Source organism: Rhinopithecus bieti, unplaced genomic scaffold (genome assembly GCF_001698545.2).
Source record: "Rhinopithecus bieti isolate Rb0 unplaced genomic scaffold, ASM169854v2 scaffold_20153, whole genome shotgun sequence".
NCBI classification, from domain to species: domain Eukaryota; kingdom Metazoa; phylum Chordata; class Mammalia; order Primates; family Cercopithecidae; genus Rhinopithecus; species Rhinopithecus bieti.
In genome coordinates, this window is record NW_016809845.1 from 337,159 (window position 1) to 360,938 (window position 23,780).

The following is a 23,780-nucleotide window of genomic DNA, read 5'->3' on the forward strand; positions in this document are numbered from 1 at the left end:
AACCAAAACAATCAAGTAAATGCCTGTTGCATGTTAAAGTATACATATTATGAGGAAAAATGAAGCAGGTTTGAAATTGTCGAGTAGTTGTAGATTTCCATGTAAATGTAGTCAGGGAAAGCATTACTCAGACAGTGACATTTGAGAACAAATGTAGATAATATCAGGAGAGAAGGCTGAGACCCTCAGATGCACTCACACACAGACACTATGGACAGGTAGAAGAGAAAGCAAAGGCCAGAAGCTAACTTATTACAACCCGACATTGGGCAGTTGCAAAAGTTACCCTAAAGCTACAATTAGGTGGCAAAAATAAGTCACATCGTCAGAATCAGCCCAACTACAAAGTAAGAATAAATTGCGGAGTGGAGAAAGGGGACTATGGTGAATAAGAAAGCTATCAGTGAGTACATATTAGATATTTATTATGCTCAGACCTGTGCTACATACTTTACAAAGATATCTCATTTCATGCACTAATAACTTTTGGAGATGAATAGGCTTAGCCCCCCTTTGTCAGTTTAGAAAAATGAGACACAGAATGGTTAAGTGACTTACCCATTTGTCCCATAATGTCCTTTGTATAGTTATTTTCTCAGTTTAGTAATCCAATATTAAAGGCATTGCATTTAATTGTCATGAGTCTTCAGTCTCTAATATGAAATATTCTAACACTGCAAGCATAGTGTTAGAATGTCCATCAATTTGTGTTTGTCTGATGTCTTCTCATCATTTTATTTATTTATGTTTTTATTATTACTTGTCACTTGTGGAACAGAAGCAATACTGTATACTTCTCAATGCATTTATATCAAATATCATATGATTCTAGATTATCCAATATTAGTTATGTTAACTCTAATCACTTGGTTAACATGGTAATTCACCAGACTTCTCAACTGTGAAATTACTTTTTTTTTCCCTTTTGTAAAAAAATAAATTGTGGGAAGAAACTTTGAGACTATGTAAGCATCCTTTTCCCCATGAAACATTCATTCACTAGTTGTAGTACAAGTGGGGATTATCTAACTTTATTATTAATTCTGTATTTAGCATCATGCTAAGGGTTTTCCTTCTCCTGCATTAGACCAGATCAATCACTTTTCTTATGTGTGTGCATGTGGGTATATGTGTGCACACTCATGCACATATGTGCACATGTATATGTATGGATACACAATTGTCAAGTTGGTAGCCTGTATACTCTGGCAGATAGTGCTTTTGTCTGTGTCTTGAGTGGCTTTAAATGTCCGTTTAGATTTGAGGGTTTTTTCCGTGTTTAAGGGATTTGGAAGTCTTGATTTCATGGTATTATCATGAGCTCATTCACTGGGATCTGATGTAGAAAATTTTTCTCCACTTGGACAAGGATGTGATCAATATCTGAAATCCCACAAGTCCTCTTGTTTGAGTCCTCCTTTCTTTGAATTCACACAGAATCTGCAGCACTGCATCTGTTGAATAGATAAAATCTGGGTTACCATGCTCAGAACGGCAGCTTGGAGAATAATCCCTGGCTCCAGCAAGCCTCAGCTACCTGCAAGCCTGGTATGTGCTTTCCACCGCCAAACTTAACTGATCACCCAATGACAAAGACAAAGAATGGCTAGACCAGTCAACAAGCAGCCTTGAAATGGAGTAGAGACTTACCTTTTTAAAATTTTGATCTGTAGTCCAGAGAGAATCTAAGATAAAATTTATTATAAATATAAATATATCACAGTGAACCTGGCAGCATAAAGATTATGCCTCATGCAAAGATGCTCAACATGATGCCTTGTCTAGTGGCATCACTAAGCCTCTGATAGCTCTGGGCTATAATCCATCATGGTGGTAAACAGCTCTATCCAGATTCTTTTGTGAAATCCTAGAACTAGCCAAAAGTTTCTGCCTCATATTCTTGCAACTTTTTATTCTATAATAAAATGCATGTCTTCTCTGAACTCCATACTGTTTTAGAGTTTCTGCTTCCAAAATCCACTTTCATGCTGTTGCACTTCCTCTAGCACTGGAGCCTTTAAGGTCTTGCTATATGTTAAACCAGCACATGCCCATCATCAAAGTCCTCACTGAGTCTTGCCTCTACCTGATAAAATTAACCTTCCATATACCCTGCTGATGCTGATTTATGGCAGTCTTCATCAGCAGATGCTCACTCCGAGGTAGGAAGCCCTCAGTGCCTCTTCCAAATTATTTCTCTGAACCCAAATAAACCATTCCTCTCATCTTAGGTAGTAGTTAAGTGTGCAAAACCAGGGGTTGGATAGCCTGAATAAAATGCTGCTATACCCCTTACTGAACAGTTGTTTGACTCATTTTTATAGTGCTCACCTGTAAATTGAAGAAAATAACGTAGATATGCATATACCCATATAGATATTTTGAAAATTAAATTAACATATATATCCATACCTAGCTCTTAGAAGACACTTAACAAATATTAGCAACTATAATAGTTACCAAAGCTGATGACATTCAACCAGAAAATTTTCTAATTCTCCCTTTCTACTATTTGTTTGGTCACATATTATAATCCAAGCAACTTGGGCACCTAGTCTAGCCTTCTACCCTACCCCAAGACCTGATTTTACTTTAGGTCACATGCAGAAATAGCCATCCAACTTCCTGACACCTAGGATCTTTCAACTTCTGGAACTTACTATGCTCTGAATGTAAAGTTCTATGTCTTCTGCCATCTAGATGCCTTACCTCATCTTTCAATGTAATAAGGCAGAAGACCCTCAATTTTCCATGCTCTTCTATCTATCGATGTCTTCTCAGGTTCATTTCTTTTTCTATATTCTCACCAATAGCCTCATCTCCTTCTCCCTCTTCCCCTCCATAATACCATGAGCTTGGGTAAATAAAAATATGTGCCTTCCTTTTCTCTTGCATTGTGACTGCTTGGTATATCTAGAGAACATTAGACAAACCTAGAAATGGGTAATTTTGAATTCCTGGCCTCCAGAACTGCGAGTCACAAATTTCTGTTGCTTTAAGCCATCTGCTTTGTGGTACTTTTTTAAAAATTGTAACTTAGAGAACAAATACAAATAAGGTCAGAAACTTTTATATACATACATTTAGCTTGTAACTCAGGGCAGGGCACAAGGTAAGTTCTCAGGAAATTATTGTGGAATGCGTGGTCAAAGCAAGATGGAGATATTGCATATAAGCTTGTTGCTAGGACAAGGGTTGATTACTGGAGGAAAGGGGCAATTTTTAGTCTAGTTTGCTGAGTGTGATGAAGATTGAGACCAAAAGATTAGATTAGATGAAGTACATGATGGCACCATTTATGGCCTAATGAGAGCCTTCTTCACAAGGAGGACTCTACAGGATAGAAAGATATTTTCCCTACTTTGGTGTCATGGAGAGAGTTGGGTGGATGCACAAATGTGGGAGTAAAAAGAGTTGTAGCATCATATCTGGAACTGAGAAGTAATGTGACCAATGTCTGTGGTTGGAGGAAGATCGCGGAGTCATAGTATCAAGTCAAGCAGTAGGAGAAGTAGGTGGTTCATTCCCAATATGAGGGGGGATCTAGCATAAGGAGGAGAAGAGGAGAAGGATGCCAATTAGCTATCAGGTAAATATATTGAACACAGAAAAAACAAGCATGGCAGCAATCTATGGGAAGAGAGGAGAAAGAATTTGTTACTGTATTTCTCATAATTATTTTATTGGAGGAAACAATCTCTGCTTCATTTGTACTTTATCTTCATGAAATTACATGTCATTTATGATTCAATTACCTTTATTCAGAGGTCCCTAAGATTTGGAATGTGGACGAGATTTCACTTTTTGGCACCCAGGAAAACTTAAGCTCTTTAAGTTACATGGAAATTTGGCTAAAAACACTAAGCCTAAAGTTTGCTTACAAGCCAAGCACTGTCATCCTATTCTGTGTTTGTTTCACTAGTAAATGTTATTAAAGGGGAACATTTGTTTGAAACTTCTGGCCAGTCATTTTTCTGCTCCTTTTGGTTGCTTTGTGTTTTTGCAAATCATCTCTGGGCTAGAAGCCATTCTTGCTTTTTTTTGCTAGAACTCTAAATCCAAACAAAGATGCTGTTTGGCATGATCACACATGAAGCCATCTCAATAATTAGTACAGCCAATGGATTCAAGCCAAACAAGAGAACTGCTGGACTGTAATCTGGTGGACATGTTGAAGATGACACCATCCATAAATCTGTTGTGTTCTACCTTAGGGACCAGTGGCAAGAGAAACCCGTCAGAGTTTCCCTTTAAGTCTCTGGAAATCTGATCTGGAAACTCTGATTTATCGCAATACCTCCTAATCTGTTGATGAATTGCATTCAGAAGTGTCCTTACTGCTGATATGCTATGTTTGGCAAATTGAGCAAAGAGAAATTCAGGACTTAAGATTGGTTTGCCATAAGACAGGCTGAAATATGAAAGGGATTAGATAGAGTATGAATGAAAATAAGGATAGGGATACTGGGAAGGGAATATAGGTAGTGGAATTCAAGTTGCTCAGAACAAGAGACTTGGGGACATCAATGAAAATGGGAGGGAAATTGCGGATAACAGAATTCTCGTGAAGTTGTAATAATTCAGTACTACTTAGATTGCAAAAATAAGATTAAAAAAAGGCATATTATGTTCTTATTAGGTCTACACTGCTGTAAGTGCATATATTGACTCATTTGATTGCCATGACTAGGCTATGACTATCATTTTCATTTACAGATGAAGAAATTAAAGCAAGGTCAGGCAGCTACAGAATAGCAATTCTGGGACCACAGACCTCATATGGCTCCAGAATCCATTCTCTTAACCTCCAAGTGATATTATTCCTCATAATGTGTATTTATTTATATTTGTTTAGTGGGCATTAGAGATAACATATGATCCATTTTTGGCACCCTGTGATTGTTAACTCAAGGTCAGGAATTAGGCATAAATGGATCAGGGTTAAGGAGGGTAATAGGCTGACCATATAATTTATGGAATTAAAATTATATCATTTTGAAATATTTATCAATTGATTAATACATTGAATTTGTTGTATTGGTAGATGTGTAAAATGACTGTTTATAATGATTTTCTGTAACTTTTTCTAAAACATAATAATATACTTTTGTATACATTAAAGCAACATAAAATAAACCTTTTATTGATTATCTAAAATTACAAGAAACAAAAAATATTTTATTCTTGCCAAACACTTGTATCCTCATGAATTTTGTAGCTTACCTGTGTCATAGGTATGTTTCAGAAGATTTTATTTTTAATGTGTACTTATTAAATATTTTAATAATAAAATGTCTAAAATGTTTTCAAAGTTGCCTTTTACAAGCAAAACGTTTCAAATTGTTGACATTTTCAATTAATCTTTCTTTGTAGACCACAATTTTTTTAAATGAAAAAGTACTCCCTCTCTACAAGTGCTGAGAAACTTTATAATTTCAGAGAAAATACTGCTAAATGGAGGTTAGTCATAATTCTATTTTTGTATCAAAATTGGTATCTATTTTAGATAATATATTTTCCAAGGACTATTATTTGGCCTCAGTCAAGTGTACTTTTCTTTGAAAAATATTTTTGTAACCAAAATCTCATCAAATAGGTTATTTGCAATTATAATTTTTTTGACTGTTTTATCAAATTCAGATGCTGTAAAGCCAGAGGTCATCTCGATTTCATTCTGCTCTCTTACTGAATATCAACCTATTGAAATAAAAATAGAATCTTTATTTAAAAAATTATTCCCACAACTGAGATATTTGAAAGCATAATTATAGAATTTTTAAAAATCTTGAACACTATTTGAATTCTTCTTGCGTAATTTTTTCAGTTTCATTTTTTCTTTTGAATAATTAAATTTAAATGTCTTTCTGTTTGTAAGCTTTGCTTTCAAAAGTTCCAAATTTTTGAAAGTGCAAAAGTGGATTCTTTTGTGCTCTATTTATTGAATACACTGCCTAATGATTTACAGCTGATTTTTAATAAAACACATGAAAGATTTAGAAAACTTATTTGAACAATATCCAATACCATTGTAGGACATTTAAGTTGATTTACACAGTACTTCTTCAAAAGGCTTATATGTTTCTAAAATTTGACTGATATCAAGCAACACAGAGTGAAAGAATGTGCTGCCATAGCTGAATTTTGTAGTCGTTATTTTGCCAGACTAATTGTCATTTAGTTACTCTGTATATATGCAAATATTGTTATATTTTGGCTATGCTTTGTATCTGCATCATTAGAATACTGATGCTTGTTTGAGAGCAATTAGAAATTATGTGTGTACTATAAACAATTCCAATTACATTTTTATTACCTAAGTCCATTAATTTTGTAAAATTATTCTTTTGCAAAAGAATATGAGACTGTGCTTCACTAAAATTTTCATTTGTATTTTTACTGCCCAACAAATTAATTCTCAAAATGGAATTTTTTAGCTGAAGTTAAAATTGTATTTACAATAACATTTTATGTTTCTCCTTCAATAAAAGGAACTTATAACCTCTTTATTTAGAATTCTCTAAATGGACTAAAATCTTGATCCATTTATTGGGAGGTTTACCTCAACTGTAATTTTTCCGTTTGAAGCATTCTGATAGAACCTTATAAACAAGTTTCTTTCACTCATTTAACTATTTGTAAAATCTTCTTCCTTCTGATATTTAAATTAACTTGTAACAGGCTTCTTTCCTCACTCTTTCATATATTTCAAAAGAAATATGAAACCCAAATATAAGTGCAGTCATTTGATCTAAGTGAAAAGTCATTTTATTATATAAATTACATAAATGTAACTTTTGTAGTAAATGCATTAAATCATAATCTATAGGCATCATTTGTAAAGATTGGTAACTTTTGAAGTTGCTGCTAAAGCTTATTCAAATTTGTCTTCTTTTATCTGATCAAGGGTGTCATTATAGACAGTTTTGGTTTTTTTCTTTTAGCATTTTAAATATATCTTCCCACTACCTTCTTATCTCCTTAGTTTTTTTTTTGTAAAATTGACTATTAATTTTATTAACAGTTCCTTGTATGTCATGAGTTGCTTTTCTCTTGCAACTTTCAAAATTATCTCTTTCCCTTGACTTTTGACAGTTTGACTATACATCTCACTGTAAATCTATTTGGCTTTACCCTACTTAGATTTTATTGAGTTTCTTGGATTTGTAGATGCATATCTTTCATCAAATATGCAAAGATTTTTGGCCACAATTTCTTTAAATAATATGTATCTACCTTTTTACCCCTATCTTCTCTTTCTGGGATTCTTCTATTGCATATCTTGGTCCCCCACAGTTCTCTTAGGCTCTGTTAACTTTTCTTCATTCTTTCCTTTTTTATGCTCTTCAGACTGGTTGATATAAATTGTACTATATTCAACATCATTGATTCTTTCTTTTGCCTCATCAATTCTGCTGATAAACTCATCTTGTAAACTTTTTATTTCCATTATTTTATTTTCAACTCCCAAGATGTTACTTGGTTTGTTGTCAAAAACTAAACATTTAAGTATTAAGATATGTTCAGGTTTTCTTCCTAGTAAGTCACTGATATTCTCATTTTTTTCATTCCTTGTCTTTCTGCTTTCATTTTGTCCTTCCTTTAAGTATTTGAACATATGGGAGACAGTTGTTTTTAGGTTTTCTTCCTTGTCCAATGTATGGACTTCCCCAGGAATAGTTTCTGTCAATTAGTTTTTTTCCTAATTTCCTTTCTGTCAACTATTTTGTGTCGATTAATTGTTTTCCTAATTTCCCCATTCAGGGGAATCTTTTACTGTTTGTTTATATGCCTGTGACTTTTGTTGTTGTTGTTGAAAAGTAAACATTTAAGTATTACGATGTAGTAACCTTGGAAATAAGATTGTCTCCCTTTTCTAGGGTTGCTAGTTTTGATTGTATAAGATTTTAATTATCCCGTTGTTTAATGGCTTTTCAAAACTATTTTTGCATAGACTGTGTTCTTTTGTGTTTATGGTCCCTGAAATATCTAATTCTTTGACTTGAGTTTATCTAGTGTTTTAAGGCCCTCGATGAAGTACCTGAGTATCACTGCTAGTTATTCACAGCACAAGGGCTCTTCAGTTAGCAGATGATGAATGCTGTGAGGACTGGGTTCTTCCTTTCTGGCTCAGAGTGTGTCTAGAAATGTCACCCAGGAGGTAGGGCTTGGATTGGGGGTCTCATGACTCTGAATGGTACCCTGTGCTGCTGTGGCTAAGTTGGCATCCAAGATGCAAGACAAAGTGGTCCCCACTCTTCCCTCTCCTCTCCTCAAGTGGAAGGAAGGAGTCTCTTTTGGAACCACAAACTGTGTAGGCTAGGGTAAGAAAAGGAGTGATGCCAGCACTCCCTTAGCCACCCCAGCATCTCAGTTGGTCATGTACATTCCCAGTCCACTTTCTCTGGATCAGTTCAGCACTAAGATTCACCTAAGAGTTGTAGTCTGTGTGGTCTAGTCTGCATTTCAAGTTTACTTAGGGCTCAGAGCACTTTAGTTCATGGTATGACATTTGCAGGAACTCAATTTCTGACCAATGGGATTGGTGATTCCCTCTGGCTAGGGCTAGTTTAAATGTTCCCTCTGAGGATGAACATTAGATATGTTTGGTCTGGTTTTCCTTTCTGGTTTAATAGACAGCATTGAGTTCAATGCCTCACAATTGCTGTGCTTTCCCTCTCCCAGCACACAGACACACTCTCTGCACCACACTGGTCAGTGGGGTGGTGGGGGAGGGGTGGCGTCAGTGATTCAAGACTGTTTTCTCTACCTGTTTAGTGCCTTTTCCAGTGATAAGAAGTTAAAACCAGGTAGTATGAGTGCTCACTTAGTTTTTGATCCTTATGAAGGTGATTTGTGTGTGTGTGTGTGTGTGTGTATGTGTATGTGTGTGTGTGTGTGGAGATAGTTGTTAAATTGGTATTTTTGGTGGGGGAGTTGACTGGTGGAGCCTTCTGTTCCACCGTCTTTCTCTGCCTAGATATGAAATCTTAAAGCTCCAAAATAATCTCTTTGACTTTATGTACTTCATCCTGGACACATTGATGTAAGGAGTAGGAGGTTCCCAATATCTTGGACAGCCCCACCCCCAAGCTTTGCTTGGTGTAGCCCATTTGGCTACTCTAATGGGTTGGACTCAAATGCCTGTGGCTCTTCTAGGCTAAAGTTCCACACTGCCAAAGGCTCTATAATGCTAGGTCTGGAAGGTGATGGCCATGCTTATATGACTCCATAGGTCTTTACCTAGTTGAGGCATTCTGTGGTGGCTCCACTTCTGTGGCAGGCTTGTGCCTGGGCACCTGGGCTTTCTAATACATCCTCTGAAATATGGTTGGAAACCACCAAGCTTCTCCCATTCTTGCATTCTGGGTGGATGCCTGCAGACTCAGAACCATGAGGATGCTGCCAAGGCTTACTGCTTTACCTGTCTAGAGCAGGTGGCCCAAGCAGTACCTGAGGCAGTTGAGTCTTAGCTGGAGCCAGAGTAACTGAGATGCAATAAGAAGTATCAGGGCAGCACAATGAAGTAGCATGCCAGGCCCAGCCCCTGAAACCATTCTGTCCTCCTAGGCCTCTGGGCCTGTGATGGGAGAGGTGACTTTGAAGATTTCTGAAATGTCTTCAGGTCCTTTTTATCATTGTCTTTATTGTTAGCACCTGGATCCCTTTTATCTGTGCTAATCTCTCTAGCAAGTGGTTGCTCCACAGCGCCCTCAGGTTACTCTCATAAAAATCTTCTTTCCTTCTCTACCACAGAGCTAGTCTGCTAATTTTTCACATGTTAACGCTCTGTTCTCTTCTTAATCATAAATTCCACCTTTAGGGTTTTTTTTTTTTTTTTTTGCTGCTGTATCTGATTGCAAGCTATAAAAAGTCACCATGCAATTTCTTGAACACTTATGTTTTTCTTCTGCCAGTTACCCCAGGTCATCACTCTTAAGTTCAGCTTTCCACAGAGCCTGCAGCATGGACACAATACAGCCAAGATTTTCGTCACAGTGTAACAAGAGTGACCTTTGCTCCAGTTTCCAATAAGTTTCTCATTTCTGTCTGACACCGCATTAGCATGGCCTTTACTGTCTATATTTCTATCAGGATTTTGGTTACAACCACTTAACCAATTTCCAAAAGGTTCCAAACTTTTCTTTATTTTTTGTCTTCTTCTGAGCTCTCCAAACTCTTTCAACAGCCCATTACTCAGTTGTAAAGGCACTTCACATTTGCAGGTATCCTATAGCAACATCTCAGTATTCAGCACCAATTTTCTGTCCTAGTTCATTTTGTGTTGCTATAAATAACACTTGAGATTGGGTAATTCACATAGAAAAATGTTTTGCTTGGCTCATAGTTCTTCAGACTATACAAGAAGCATGGTACCAGTGTCTGTATTTGGTGAGGGCCTCAGGAAGTTTCCACTAATGATGTAAGGTGAAGGAGTGCCCACATGTTCAGGAGGTGCCAGGCTCCTTTTATCAACCAGATTTTGTGGAAACTAAAATATGAGAACTCACTTACCCAGTCTTCGTTGCTGGTGGGAGGGTATTAATTTATTCGTGAGAGATCCACCTCCATGACCCAAAAACCTCCCATTAGACTCCATCTCCAACATCAGGAATCAAATTTCAACATGAAATTTGAAGGGGACACACTTACAAATTATAGCACTACAGCTCACAGTCTTTTTATATTATATTTTTATTTTTACTTCTTTTGTTTTTAGAGACACAGTCTTGCTATTTTACTCAGGGTGGCCTAACCTCCTGGGCTCAAGTGATTCTCCAACTTCAGCCTTCTGAGTAGCTATGACTCCAGGTGCATGGCACCATGCCCAGCTCTCTTTTCAGATTAGTTTTGTGCTGGAGCACTTTTTCAATGCTATGCTAGGTTTCTTTCTCTGAACCTAGAGATTAGCCAGTGGTCTTCTCAAATCTTTTCTGAGCATGCATTCCACTCTGGGTATGCACATGGTGTTTTTGAATGTCCTAATCTCCTCCCAACCCCCAAAAAACTCCCTCCCCAGATCTTCCTACAGACTTTAGGTGATCTATTATGTGTCTCAATTTTGTGTCTTAATCTTTATCTCAGGTGATTGCAAGTTTTTCCTTCATTTTACATTTTCTAGCACTGCTGGTGACTTTTCTATCTTGTATGAGTTCTGAATTAGGCCAAACAGAAATGAGGGACTTGTATAAGTTCTTCAGGTAACTCCCAGACATTTTAGAACACAAGCACAATAACTCGTAAAAAGGTCTTCTTTGCTCCTTCTGGAAGCATAAACCAGGGTCCCCTCCTGGAAATGCAGGTTGTTTTCTTCAAAACTACCTCTGTCTTGGGAGGGTTTACAAGGTCAAGTAAAAATACTGTGATGTTTTTCTACTATTTTGAAGTTATCTCTTTGTTTATTCAGCATTTGCTTAGTTTCTGTAAACTTTTAACTATTTTTTAAGAGCTCCAGCAAATTTGGATCTTACAGTTTCTGCTTGGTTTTCAATGTTTCCATGGAGGCAAAAAAGCTTGTAGCTACAAACTTTACTATTTTGCTCATGTCACTCATCAAGTATTTTTCTTTGGAAAAAAGGTTTCTGAGCTTTTTTTTTTTTTCTGGAACCTAGTAGTAATTGTATATATGGTAATGAGACTCTTGCTATTTAATCCATCACAGTGTAATATTTGCAGTTTTTTTTTTTTTTTTTTTTAGAAAAAATTTTTCTTTTTTTCTCCGCCCGGGGGGCAGTGGCAGGATCATGGGGCACTGCAACCTTTTTTTCCTGGGCTCAAGTGATTCAAGTGATTCTCCTGCCTCAGCTTCCTAAGTAGTTGGGACCACTGGTACATGCCACCATGCCCAATTCTTTTCTTTTCTTTTCTTTTCTTTTCTTTCTTTCTTTCTTTCTTTCTTTCTTTTTTTTTTTTTTTTTTTTTTTTTTTTTTTTTTTTTTTTTTTTTTTTTTTTTTTTTTTTTTTTTTTTTTTTTTTTTTTTTTTTTTTTTTTTTGTAGAGACAACATCTTACTGTGTTGCCCAGGCTGGTCTCAAACTGCTGTGCTCAGGTAATCCTCCCACCTCAGCCTTCCAAAGTGCTGGAATTACAGGTGTCAGCCACTGGGCAAAACCTTCTTTTAGATTTTATTTTTAAATTTTTTGTAGCAATATGGTTGTACTATGTTGCCCAGGCTGGTCCCGAACTCCTGGGCTCAAGTGCTTCTCCCACCTCAGTCTCGTAGTTGGGACCATAGGTGCANTTTTTTTTTTTTTTTTTTTTTTTTTTTTTTTTTTTTTTTTTTTTTTTTTTTTTTTTTTTTTTTTTTTTTTTTTTTTTTTTTTTTTTTTTTGTAGAGACAACATCTTACTGTGTTGCCCAGGCTGGTCTCAAACTGCTGTGCTCAGGTAATCCTCCCACCTCAGCCTTCCAAAGTGCTGGAATTACAGGTGTCAGCCACTGGGCAAAACCTTCTTTTAGATTTTATTTTAAATTTTTTGTAGCAATATGGTTGTACTATGTTGCCCAGGCTGGTCCCGAACTCCTGGGCTCAAGTGCTTCTCCCACCTCAGTCTCGTAGTTGGGACCATAGGTGCACTATGTTGCCCAGGCTGGTCTTGAACTCCTGGGCTCTAGTGCTCCTTCTATCTTGGCCTTCCCAAGTGCTTGTATTATAGGCATGAGCCATCACACCTTCATCACATTATGCTTTTCTTTTTTTATTTCATTTTTCATTTTTTATAGAGACAGGGTCTTACTGTGTTGCCCAGGCTGGTCTCAAACTCATGGACTCAAATGATTCTTCTGCCTCAGCCTCCCAAAGTGTTGAGATTACAGGTGTGAGCCACTGCACTTGGCCACTATGATGTTCTGAAGTACTTGATTAGCACCTGGAAATAGTTCATGTGAAATCAGGCTGAAGCAGATCTTGAATGAAACAAGATTCTCATGGCATTCACTTGTGTTGCATTGACACTACTCTTTCAACTCACACTTTCAACTTAATGGGGAGAGTTCCCTGTGACCAAATATTTTAGTCTTTATTTATAGATGGGTATGATAGTAAGCTTACATGAGCCAATTTTATAGCCCCAATCTGGGGTAGCCATCAATTGCAGTGGGGAAAGTATATTTTATCACTGGGCAAGACCACAGTCAGTAAATTTGTTGCTCACTTTGATTGAGAGAAGAAATAGAGGTATCTATGTGCACTGATTCATGGGCAATGGCTAATGGTTATGTCTAATGGCCAGTGACATGGAATGACAAGATTTGAGAATTAGTGACAAGGGTTTCTGGAAAAAGAGATGTATGTGTGAATCTCACAAAATGGGCCCTAATTGGAAGATAGTCATTTGTGTGAATTCACACCAAAGAGAATTCACACTAGGGAAATCCTCAATAATCAGGTTGACAAAATGACAAAATTGTAGATGTAGTCAACATCTTCCCTTAGCCACTAAAATAGTTGTTTACAGAACTCAAGAGTTGAAGTGGCAGCCAGAGCAGTAGGAATGAACAATATTTATGGGCTAAACCTCATAGGTTCTCCCTGGCCAATACCAAGCTAGACAACTTTGTGTGTGTGTGTCTACCAGCCAATGATAGAGAACAACATTGTACCCCCAATACAGTCACACTCTCCAGGGGAATCAACCAGCTACTTAGTGGCAGGTTGATTGCAATGACCCCTTCCATCATGAAAGGCCTTCCATTGGGGATGTGTTTGTACTCACTGGAGGACCTTCTACCTTGGATTTGAAATTGCCTTAATATCTTAATATTTCTGCCAGCATCACCAACGAAAACTTACAGAATATTATCCTTTTGTCCCAAACAACATTGTTTCTGAATATGGGACTCATTTACACACTGGTTTCCAAAGTGATTTTACCAACATTTGCTCCCACTGAACTTAGGAAGATGAGAGTCTCTGTTGCTCCACATCCTCATCAACACTGCTTATTGTCCTATATCATTTATGGGTAAACAGTCTGTCATTTCCAGTGAAATTGACAGTGAGAATATCTTATAACTTAGCAATTTATTTCATCAGTATATACCCTAAAATGCTCTTGAGAAAGTTCATGAGAAGGTACTCACACAAATATTCAGAGCAACATTATTCATGTTAGCAAACAAATGGAATTTCTATTTTACATAAACAGTAGAATAGAAAATGTTGGTACATTCACTCAATAAAATACCAGGCATTAGTGAAAATAAATGAACTAAAGGTATGTGTTGCAGTGTGAATAAATCCCAAAAACATAATATTGAGTCAAATAAAAATATATATATTATGATTCCATTTATATAAAGAACAGGAACTCTGTACATATTTTTTAAAAAAATACAAGCAAGTGTTTGATTCTGTTTACAAAGGAGGAAGGGAATGGTTAACACAAAATTTAAGATAGAACTTTGCTATGAGAGGGTGGTGCAATGGGTAGGGTACATATGGGCTTCTCTGATACTGTAGAATTTGTCAAGCTGAGTGGTAGGTATATGTATATTCATTTTACTATTTTCTTTAAGCAATGCTTGCCAGAATATATGCTCTGTGTTCACAAAAACTTGTTCTCCTGCAGGGTACATAGAGTTCCACATTTCCCAGCCTGCTTGCCTTTAGGGGAACCCATAACTTCAGTTCTAGTCAATAAAATGTGAAGGGACGTGAGGAGCATCGCTCCCACACAGAGATAGTAAAAACTATCACATGATCTCCTTGAGATCTTTTCCCTGTCATGTTGACTGAACCAGAAGATGGAGACAGCCTGAACCTCTTGGGTCACTGCTGAAAGGGGGTGCCCTGGAGAACCTCTGGACCTGCAGTGAACTTTGTGTAAGTGAAAAACTATAATTTATGTGCTAAGCTACTGAGATGTAGACATTTGTTACTGCAGAATAAATTAGTCTTTCTTGTTTAATGCAGTGAACTTACATGATTTATTTATTTACCCTTGTGTACACAGTAAATTTACCAATATAAAAAAGAAAGCTCGTGCTTAAGGGAAAGACTTGGAGAGGGAAGTAGAATCATACACAGTTCCATCTCATACTAGGCAGGCTCCTTATTCAAATAACGACTTCCTGGAACCTCAGTTACTTCATTTAAACCTAACTGAATAATTATGCCTGCCTAATAGGGTTATCTGGGCATTAAACGGGATAATGTATTTCATTGACTTAGTAAAATGCCGAGTATCTATAGATATTAAATAAATATTAATTTTTGTTTTGTTCTTCTGTAAAAGGAAGAGAACATATAGAACAGGTAAAAGGAGAGATTAAGATAAGATTAAGAGATAAGATAAGCGATTAAGATTAAGATTAGTGTCTTGACTGAGCGAAGACCAAAGAAAATGTAGGCAGAAAGAGCTTAAAACAATTAGTTAAAGGGAAAACCCAAGTAAACCTCATGGCTGGGATAGTTAGGACTTTCCATGGCCCCCTCCCATCATCTGGTAGTGCAGTACTGGGAACATGATGAAGTGGCATCATTGTCTGTGGTAACTATTTGAGGTTTGTCGTCTCACGCCAAGGAAATCGAGGATGCAGGCACACAAGAAGTGAGTTTAAGAGTGGAGGTTTAATAGGCAAGAGAAAGAGAAGAGAAAAGCTCTCTCTTCTGCAGAGAGAGAAGGGATCCCAAGTGGGTCTTCCGGTTTTGTGGTGAAATGCATGGGGTTTCATAGACGAGCTCTAGGAGGCAGTGTCTGGTTTACATAGGGCCCAAAAGATTGGTTGGACCAGGTGTGCTGTTTGCATAGCCTGTGAAGAAGCTGGCCATCCCAGCCTAATCTTGAATTATGCAGATGGGGTCTCTAACTAGCTGGCGCCATGTTGTCTGCCTTTTTACCACACACATGGTGACAAAGAAAAAGAGCGAGGGAACCTCATGTTGAATATGCATGGTTTCCATATATTGCTTTTCTGTTGGCACAGCTGCCGGCATTTTTGCTTGCTTATTTATGCTTGCAGCTTGATTTCTCAGGCTGCTTTTTGGTACAAAAGAAATGATTTGTGGGCTGCTTTTATTAAAAGGAAACCTTATCAAGGACTCTCTTACCTTCACTATCTGCCTAAATAATTTCTTTCTAGCTTCTGTGTTAATGAAGATCATCACAAGGGTGATGTTGAATCATGAATTACCACCCTGAAAGTTAAGACCACCAGAATGTCAAGAAATTCACTGTGACTTAGACCAAGGTTGCCAGAGTCACCTCCTTTCTGAGGTCATTCTGGGTAGACCTGCAATGAGTGGGCTTCAGAGACCTCTTGAGCTGGCCTGTCTTGGGTCTGCCAGTTCTCAGCCATTGAGACAGGTCTCATTCTTCTCTACGAGCCTTTCCTTCTTTTCTTCTGTCCCCATAACAAGTCATCTCCTAGAGTACTACTCTCTTTGCAAAGAGCTGAGATATCTAGGCCGGTGGTTCTGAGTGTGCAAAAGTGTCAACTGGAAGGCTTGCTAAAACACAGATGGCTTGACTTCTCCCTCAGAACTTCAGATGCAGTAGGTTAGTCTAGGGTCCAAAAATTTGCATTTCTATCAAATTTCTATCTACAGTGATTCTGAACCCCACTTAGAAAACAGTCTTTGATTTTCTCCGGTACTCAGAAAGTAAGAGATAGAAGGAGTTTCCGCCATATTAGAGGGTCAAATTCTCCAAGGACACCAGCCTTTTGGATATGCATTTTCCTGAGTTCTGTGGTGGGGGCTAATTGTCTGACCTCACAACTAGAAGTGATACTGGTGTTTGCATTGGTCCCTTTCAAGTGACTCAATTAAATAGCAGAAAGTGATAGAGGAAACCAAGGAAGGGGACTGGAGCTGGACTTCTTTAAAAGGACTTTTTCATGAAAAAATCTGTTATTCTCTAAGAAGAAGTTGCTGCAGGCTGATTGTGGGAGTGACCATTTACAGGAAAGGAAAGGAGGCAATTCCAGGCACCCTGTGGGACCTTCCCAGCTCTAATTTCTCATTGTAATGAAGACTGATGGGTAATGGGATCAGCTTTTTGCCCAAGGGCCTGCATGGTTTTGTGGGAACATTTTCCCACTGCGGCACATTTGGTCTGTGGGGAGAGGATGGATGCTGGAGGCAGACTTGCTGGCAGGAAGCAAAGCCAGGCTGGCCTCTTGTCATCTGATTTCCTGTGTATGGGGCTGGCCCAAGGGAACCTCATGTCCTCCTTTCTACCCAAGGTCACAAGGAGCTGCCAGGGCTGATGACGGCCCCAAGTTATAGCCCCTCAGGGCAGACTCTGTGGAGAAATGTGACTCCATTAAAACACAGCTGTCACCCTGGGGCAGCTGAAACAGCTGATAATAATCTTTAGATCTAACCCTGAAGTTTCAAGAAATTACTGAGAATAAAATAATGTCAGCACAATTTCCAAACAAACAAACAAATAAAAAACAACAACCTAGTCCTGGTCTAGGCCAGTTAGAGAAGCTAGGGTCAAGGAAATAACTGAGTTTTCTTGAGCACATTCTAAGTACCTGGTGATTTACATATGTTTTCTAGTTTGCACATTTAGGGCAATGCTGGAAACTAGATTTATCATCTTAATTATTTGAGGAAGTAAGCTAGGGTCAGAGAGGGTAATTGATTTGCAAAGTTTGATAAGTGGCAGAGTGTGGCTATGAAGTATAAACTGGCCTGACCCCAGAACTATGTCGTCGGCTGTAGACCCCTGCTTTCAGGAATGACAGGCTCGTTTTCACCAGAATGAAGTAGAAGTAGGCCATTCGGGAATAAAAGGTCTGTACACATTGACACGTGCCTTTTCTTTTTCTTTTCCTTTTTTCTTTTTTTTTTTTTTTTTTTTTTTTGACGATAACGTGAGTCTCGCTCTGTCGCCCGGCTGGAGTGCAGTGGCCGGATCTCAGCTCACTGCAAGCTCCGCCTTCCCGGGTTTACGCCATTCTCCTGCCTCAGTCCTCCCGAGTAACTGGGATCTACAGGCGCCCGCCACCCGCCGGCCCTAGTTTTTTTTGTATTTTTTTTAGTAGAGGACGGGGTTTAACCGTGTTAGCCAGGAGGTCTCGATCTCCTGACCTCGTGATCCGCCCGTGCTCGGCTCCCAACAGTGCTGGGATTACAGGCTTGAGCCACCGCGCCCGGCCGACACGTGCCTTTTATTTTCTAAGAAGGGCCCACACATTTGCCAAACTCCACGCTTTTTTCCTGGTGCAAATGGGATATTCATCCCTAATTCTGAGAATCACCCCAAATGCCAACTTATCTGTAATAGCTCTTCCTCTGTAGCTCATGTTTCCTGGAATCCCGCCTTCTCAACATTCCTATAGCATTACTGTATCTCACACCTCATTCATTTATGTATTAATTTATAAGCTAAAAATAAAATGCTTTCTTCCCTAAGGGCATAACAGAAACCAGCCCATTCAGAAGGCTTTGCCACTGATTTCAATTAATCGCCTGACACTGCCCCTCCCGTTTTGTCTGATAAGAGACCACCCACCACGGAGCTGTTCTGGCCAGTCCACTAAGAATATGAAGTGAGGGTTTTTTTTTTGTCCTCTGTTTCATCTTTTGACATTAGAGGGCTGACAACTCCACCCTCAGATCATGCTAACACCGCCATTTCTTGTACAGGGGTCCCATTAAGGGGCATAAAGTTCAATTGCACATGGACACATTTCTCCTTTCATGAATACTAATAACTCCTTCTATAGCTTATTAAATATGTATATTCAGTCACTCCGTTCAGCATGCATTACTGCTGTCCGTGTCCCTCCCTTGAAGTATCTGTTCTGGTTTCCTTCCGGAAGCTGTGCTACCTAAGTTGTCAGAAAGGCCACCCTACAGGCTGCAAAACTTTGTGAGAAATAAAGCTCTCCTTTCCAAATTTATAAACCTTGTCATTCTGCAGTTGACACATTCATTCAATAGACATTTATTGAGAAATATCTTTTCTATGCTAGATTTTTTTTTTAGGCTCTAGGGGCACAGAAATGCATAAGTTCCTGCCTTCCTGGACCTTTACACACACACACACACACAATATATATATATATATATCTATTATATATATGTAGTTTGATTTCAACTAGTGAGAAGTGTTATGATAAAAAATACACCTGAGTGAGCAGCTCAAGAGTGTTTTGGAGGAAAGGACTTATTATAGAAAGAATGATCTTAAAAGGCCTTACTGGAGAGGTGACATTTGATCAGACACCTAAAGTTATAGAGCAAGTGATATGACAATGTTTAGAGGAGAATATTCCAGGCAGAGTGAGTAGCAAGTATGAGGGCACTGTGGCGGGAAAGAGTGATGTGCCTACAGTGAGAAGGAGTGATGTGTAGGGGCAGCATGCTGTCCAGTGTGGCTGGGGTGGAGTAAATCTAGGGGATCATGATTGACAATAATGATGGCAAAAGCCAGACAGCTCCCAGCTCCCATCTTCCTAGCTCAACCTTGGGCAAGGCAAATCTCTTTTCTGAGCCCTGATCTGCTCATGAGTAAAATATGGACTACAATGCCTATGAGACTGTATTATTTGAGAGCTGAACCAAGAAAATGAGGAAAAGGCCTAACTTAAATAGACTCAATAATAATCTTCAGTTTTCTTCCTTTTTTCTACCCTTCACTCCTTCATGTTCTCTTTTGTTTCCCTTTCCTTCTTCCAAAAAAAAAAAAAAAAAAAAAAAATCTTGCTGGTCCTTGAGCATATGGAAATGGTTTGATCAAGTTTCTTGCTGTCTTTATCAGAGGGAAAGTCCTTGGTGGCAGTAGAACCAGCCTGATGGTCTCTTGAGTGCTGAGTTCCATCCCGGAGGAGCAGGGAACAGAAAGGGAGTAGCTGCCTGGAGGTGTCATCAGTGAATGAGTCCCAAGCAGGTACTAATTAAACTGTTTTTTAAGGGATATCTGGAATATTCTAGGGCATTCCAAGTAGGGCAAAGTGTATTCTCTGTGATAGGCAAATAATGCCATCCCTGAAAACTTCCATGCCCTAATTCTTAGAACTTGTGAATATGTTGCCTTACATGGCAAATGGGACTTAGTGAATGTGATTAAGTTAAGGACCTTGGGATGGTAAGATTATTCTGGCCCACCCAGGCAGGTCTACTGTCATCACAAGTGTCTTAATAAGTGAAAGAAGGAGGCAAGAGTATGAGGATCAGAGAGAGAACTGAAGACATTCATCTGCTGGCTTTGAAGATGGAGGAAAGAGGCTGTGAGCCAAGGAATGTCAGCAGCCTCTGTGAGCTGGGAAAGGAAAGGAAATGGATTATCCTTTAGAGCCACCAAGGGAACACCACCTGGCTAACACCTTTGTTTTGGTCTCATAAGACCCATTTCAGATTTCTGGCCTCTAGAATTGAAATATAATATAATTTATGTTGTTTTAAGTCACAAAGTTTGTGGTAATTTGTTACAACAGCTGCAGGAACTTCATACATTCCAAAGAGAGAAAACTGGGAGCTGGCTCCAGAGAGGTTGTGTACTCTAAAGGGCTTGGTTCTCCATGCACTTCCTCTTGTAACCAGGACACGTATTAGTTTCCTTCTGCTTGTGTCTCAAAATTTTTAACATCCAGCAAATAATGTTACTGAAAACCTGATTACCTGCTTCTAAACCCTCCTCACACTGTAATTCTCCTTCCCTATTTTCCCTCAGACTTCATCTTTGTATTCATCAGACAATGTATAGAACCATTCCCAAGCCAGAGTTACTCTATGTCAGATATGTCACATTCTTAAATGGTCCCCAACTCTAATTCTTGCTTCAATTTTCACCTCATCACCTGTTTTAAAACCCATCACCTCATTGTAGTTTCCCACATCAGATCTATACTCTCAGCTACCAGATATAGCATTGCAACTTGGATGTCCTACAGTAACTTCTACAATTGAATTACCCCTCAACCTCATTCCAAATAATCATGATGAATGGCAGAAACATCTTCATAGGAAGATAGTGGAGAAATTTCAGAGGCACACTTGGTTTCTCCTTCTCCATCCACCGTGATGTCTAGGTGCCCATGTGTTTATTGCTAGCCTTATAACATGTTTTGCAGCTATTCTTTTCTCCCCCTTCCACTGTCCAGAGCCATTTTATTTCTTTACTGTGTGCCTCTTGACTGGCCTTCTCCATCTGCCCTCAGTGTCCTCTAATTCGTCCTGCAGCTGAGTTACCCAGTAGGTTAGTGCCATGTCCATCTTGGGCTGAGCAAGTTACTCCCCGTTCGAACATGCCCAGCTGCATACATAGCAGTCTGTTCTTTGTCTGCCATTCCAAAATATTTCTGATGTGGCACCAGTCTACTTTTTCATATGAATCTGACCACATTTTCCTGCCAGCATACTGTGCATTGCCCTGTTCCTGGCAATTCATCAATCCTTGAATACACTCTTATTTTTCTGATTTCATGCCTTTATTCAGACTATCCTACATTTGACCTCCTTTCTATTGAAGTGCTTCCCGTTTCTTCTAGACTCAAAGAAAATGCTAATACCCTTCTAAACCCTTATGAGATCCCCTGTCTATCTTCTCAATTAATGTGCCCCTGTTCTATTTTTCAATATTGAATATGAGAGTCGAGCTCCTCTCATGATAAGAGTTGAGTCATTTTGTGCCTCATAATCTTTCGAGTTCATAGCCAGATCTTCTTTTGTTTGAAAGCATATCAGGGATACTCAGTTTGTAGCCATTTTTTAGGGTTTTTTGAATGTTTTCGTATTAGCCACCCCTCCCCACCTTCCCATTCGGGGTTAAACGCCTGCCCACAGGGCCACCTTTCTCTCAAATGCAGTTTCACTCTTTGGGAAATGTGCTGGGCATCTTCCATTTGCCTCGCTCACTCTATTTCCCACCCTTCTTCACCCTGCTCTGTGTGGCGAGGGGCTCAACTATATGGATTGTATTGATGGGTTCCTTTACTGCCTGGCTTTGGTTTCAGTTTGTCCAACAGGAAGCACCGTTAGGAGACTGGAGGGTCTCGTAATGCAGGGTCTGGCATGTAGAATCCAGCAAACTCTTTTGATGGTAAGGGTGGGTGGGCTATGTGTAAGCAATTTCTGATGCTGCCGAGCCCTGCAGTAATGGTACGGTCAGCTGTCATTATTGTCATTCTTATGAACTTGTTGAGCAACAGTTAGCAGGCATCTCTAAAACACTACAGTTCTCAGCATATGGAGATTGCTTAGTAAATGATGGTGGAATCAAGTGGAATCAAACAATGGCTGAGTCCTTCTTTCTCCTATAGCTGTTAGAACTCAGAGACGTCTACTACTAGTGGCAGGATAATATACTTGGGTCATATAATCTCTTTTTTGCCCAAACTTCACTACTTTCCTATATGTGATAAAATTCCCCAAAGGCTATTCTGATTCTTTCTGGGACTGAGAGAGCATGGCAGTATTTGAATGGCAGTCCAGAAAAGGCAGCTTATCTGGGAAACAAGACTAGACAAGGCAAGAGACTGCTGAGTAAGTGAAACAACCAGATCTCTGGGAAAGTGGAACCCCAACTCTTGGCTGAGACAGACTGTGGATAAGCAGCTCCCCAGGAAGAGCATTCCCTCAGCCTGGCACATAAAGCTGCCCATTCCACTTCAGCTCTGCAGACCATGCTGCTATTATTTATAGGGAAGAGAAAAGTAGTTGAGAGAGGTCCTAGGACATGGCACTGGGGCAAGTAAGTAGCACTTCTGATGAGTTGTTGCAGCGGAAGGCCAAAGTCTCTGGAAAGAATCACAATGAAAGTAGTCTGAAATGGAGAGAGATGGGTTAGCCCTCGATGGCTTTTGATGTGTGGTGCAACGCTGTCCTGAAGTGAATCCCAGTGGTAGTTCTTGTGTGAGCCTGGACCAGCAGCATTAGGGCTACTTGGGAACTTTAAGAGATGCAGATTCTTAGGCCCAACCCCAGTGTATGGAATCAGAATCTCTGAGGCAGGAGGGCCCACTTGTGATTCTGAGGCTTGCTGGTATTTGAGAGCAACGAGTTAGAGGAATCTGTTGTTATCACTCCTACTGGTATACAGGGTCTACTAGTGGGTATTGTAGGCTAATGTGGAAGTAATGTATCCCTTCACTGCCTCTCCAGAAAGATGGCACAACACAGAGAGAGTTAGAGGCTTGGTGTAGGGATGGAGAAGGCATTTATATATGAAAAGCCTTGACTTCTCTCTTCAAATTTCATCTAAATCTTGTGTGTTAGAGTCTGTGATGACTGAAGGGAGAGATTCTCAGCAAAAATGAAGGGGTGGATAACAGTCCTGAAGGGACCCTGGGCTTCTGTATTCAAATTGGCACCCAGTGTTTGGCCAGCCCCCGGCTCAGGATTGCATGAGGGACCCTGAGTCATGTCTCACTGCTGAGACTGAGGAACTGGAGAAACTTGCCTCACCTTAGGTCTCCAGCTATTGCAGAACAGAACAGACTTGAGGGAGATGCTCAGGCAGAGATAATCTCAGTATATGAGTCAAGACACTGGCATCAAGAAGCATCTCACAGCCCAGGAGCCACACGTAAAGGAAAGTAAATTAAAGGCAAGAGGCTCAAGGACACATCATCAGCCCAAAGCTTCTGGTTCATGGGTCTCACTGGGTGGATGTAGCTCTGTTTCTGTGCACTGATGTCTGATATGGGACAGATGAGAATTAAGGCAGAGGCCAGTAGAAGCTCTGTTCTGCATCCTCAGAATCCCTCCGCTTGGTGGGTGGGCCTTTTATTTATTTTTATTTATTTATTTATTTATTTATTTATTTATTTATTTATTATTTTTATTTTTTTGAGACAGAGTCTGACTTTGTTGCCCAGGCTGGAGT

The 23,780-nt window shown here is 39.2% G+C and overlaps 1 long non-coding RNA gene across 2 annotated transcripts in view; it reads right to left on the reverse strand.

Moving 5' to 3' along the window:
• Nucleotides 1–483: 483 nt before the first annotated feature.
• The window catches only part of LOC108541198 (uncharacterized), a 27,265-nt gene continuing 3,968 nt past the window's right edge, over nt 484–23,780 (reverse strand). For both annotated transcript variants that reach the window (XR_001888893.1, XR_001888894.1), the window contains exon 5: nt 484–1,454. This is a non-coding gene — a long non-coding RNA (uncharacterized LOC108541198). The remainder of the gene's footprint in view (nt 1,455–23,780) is intronic.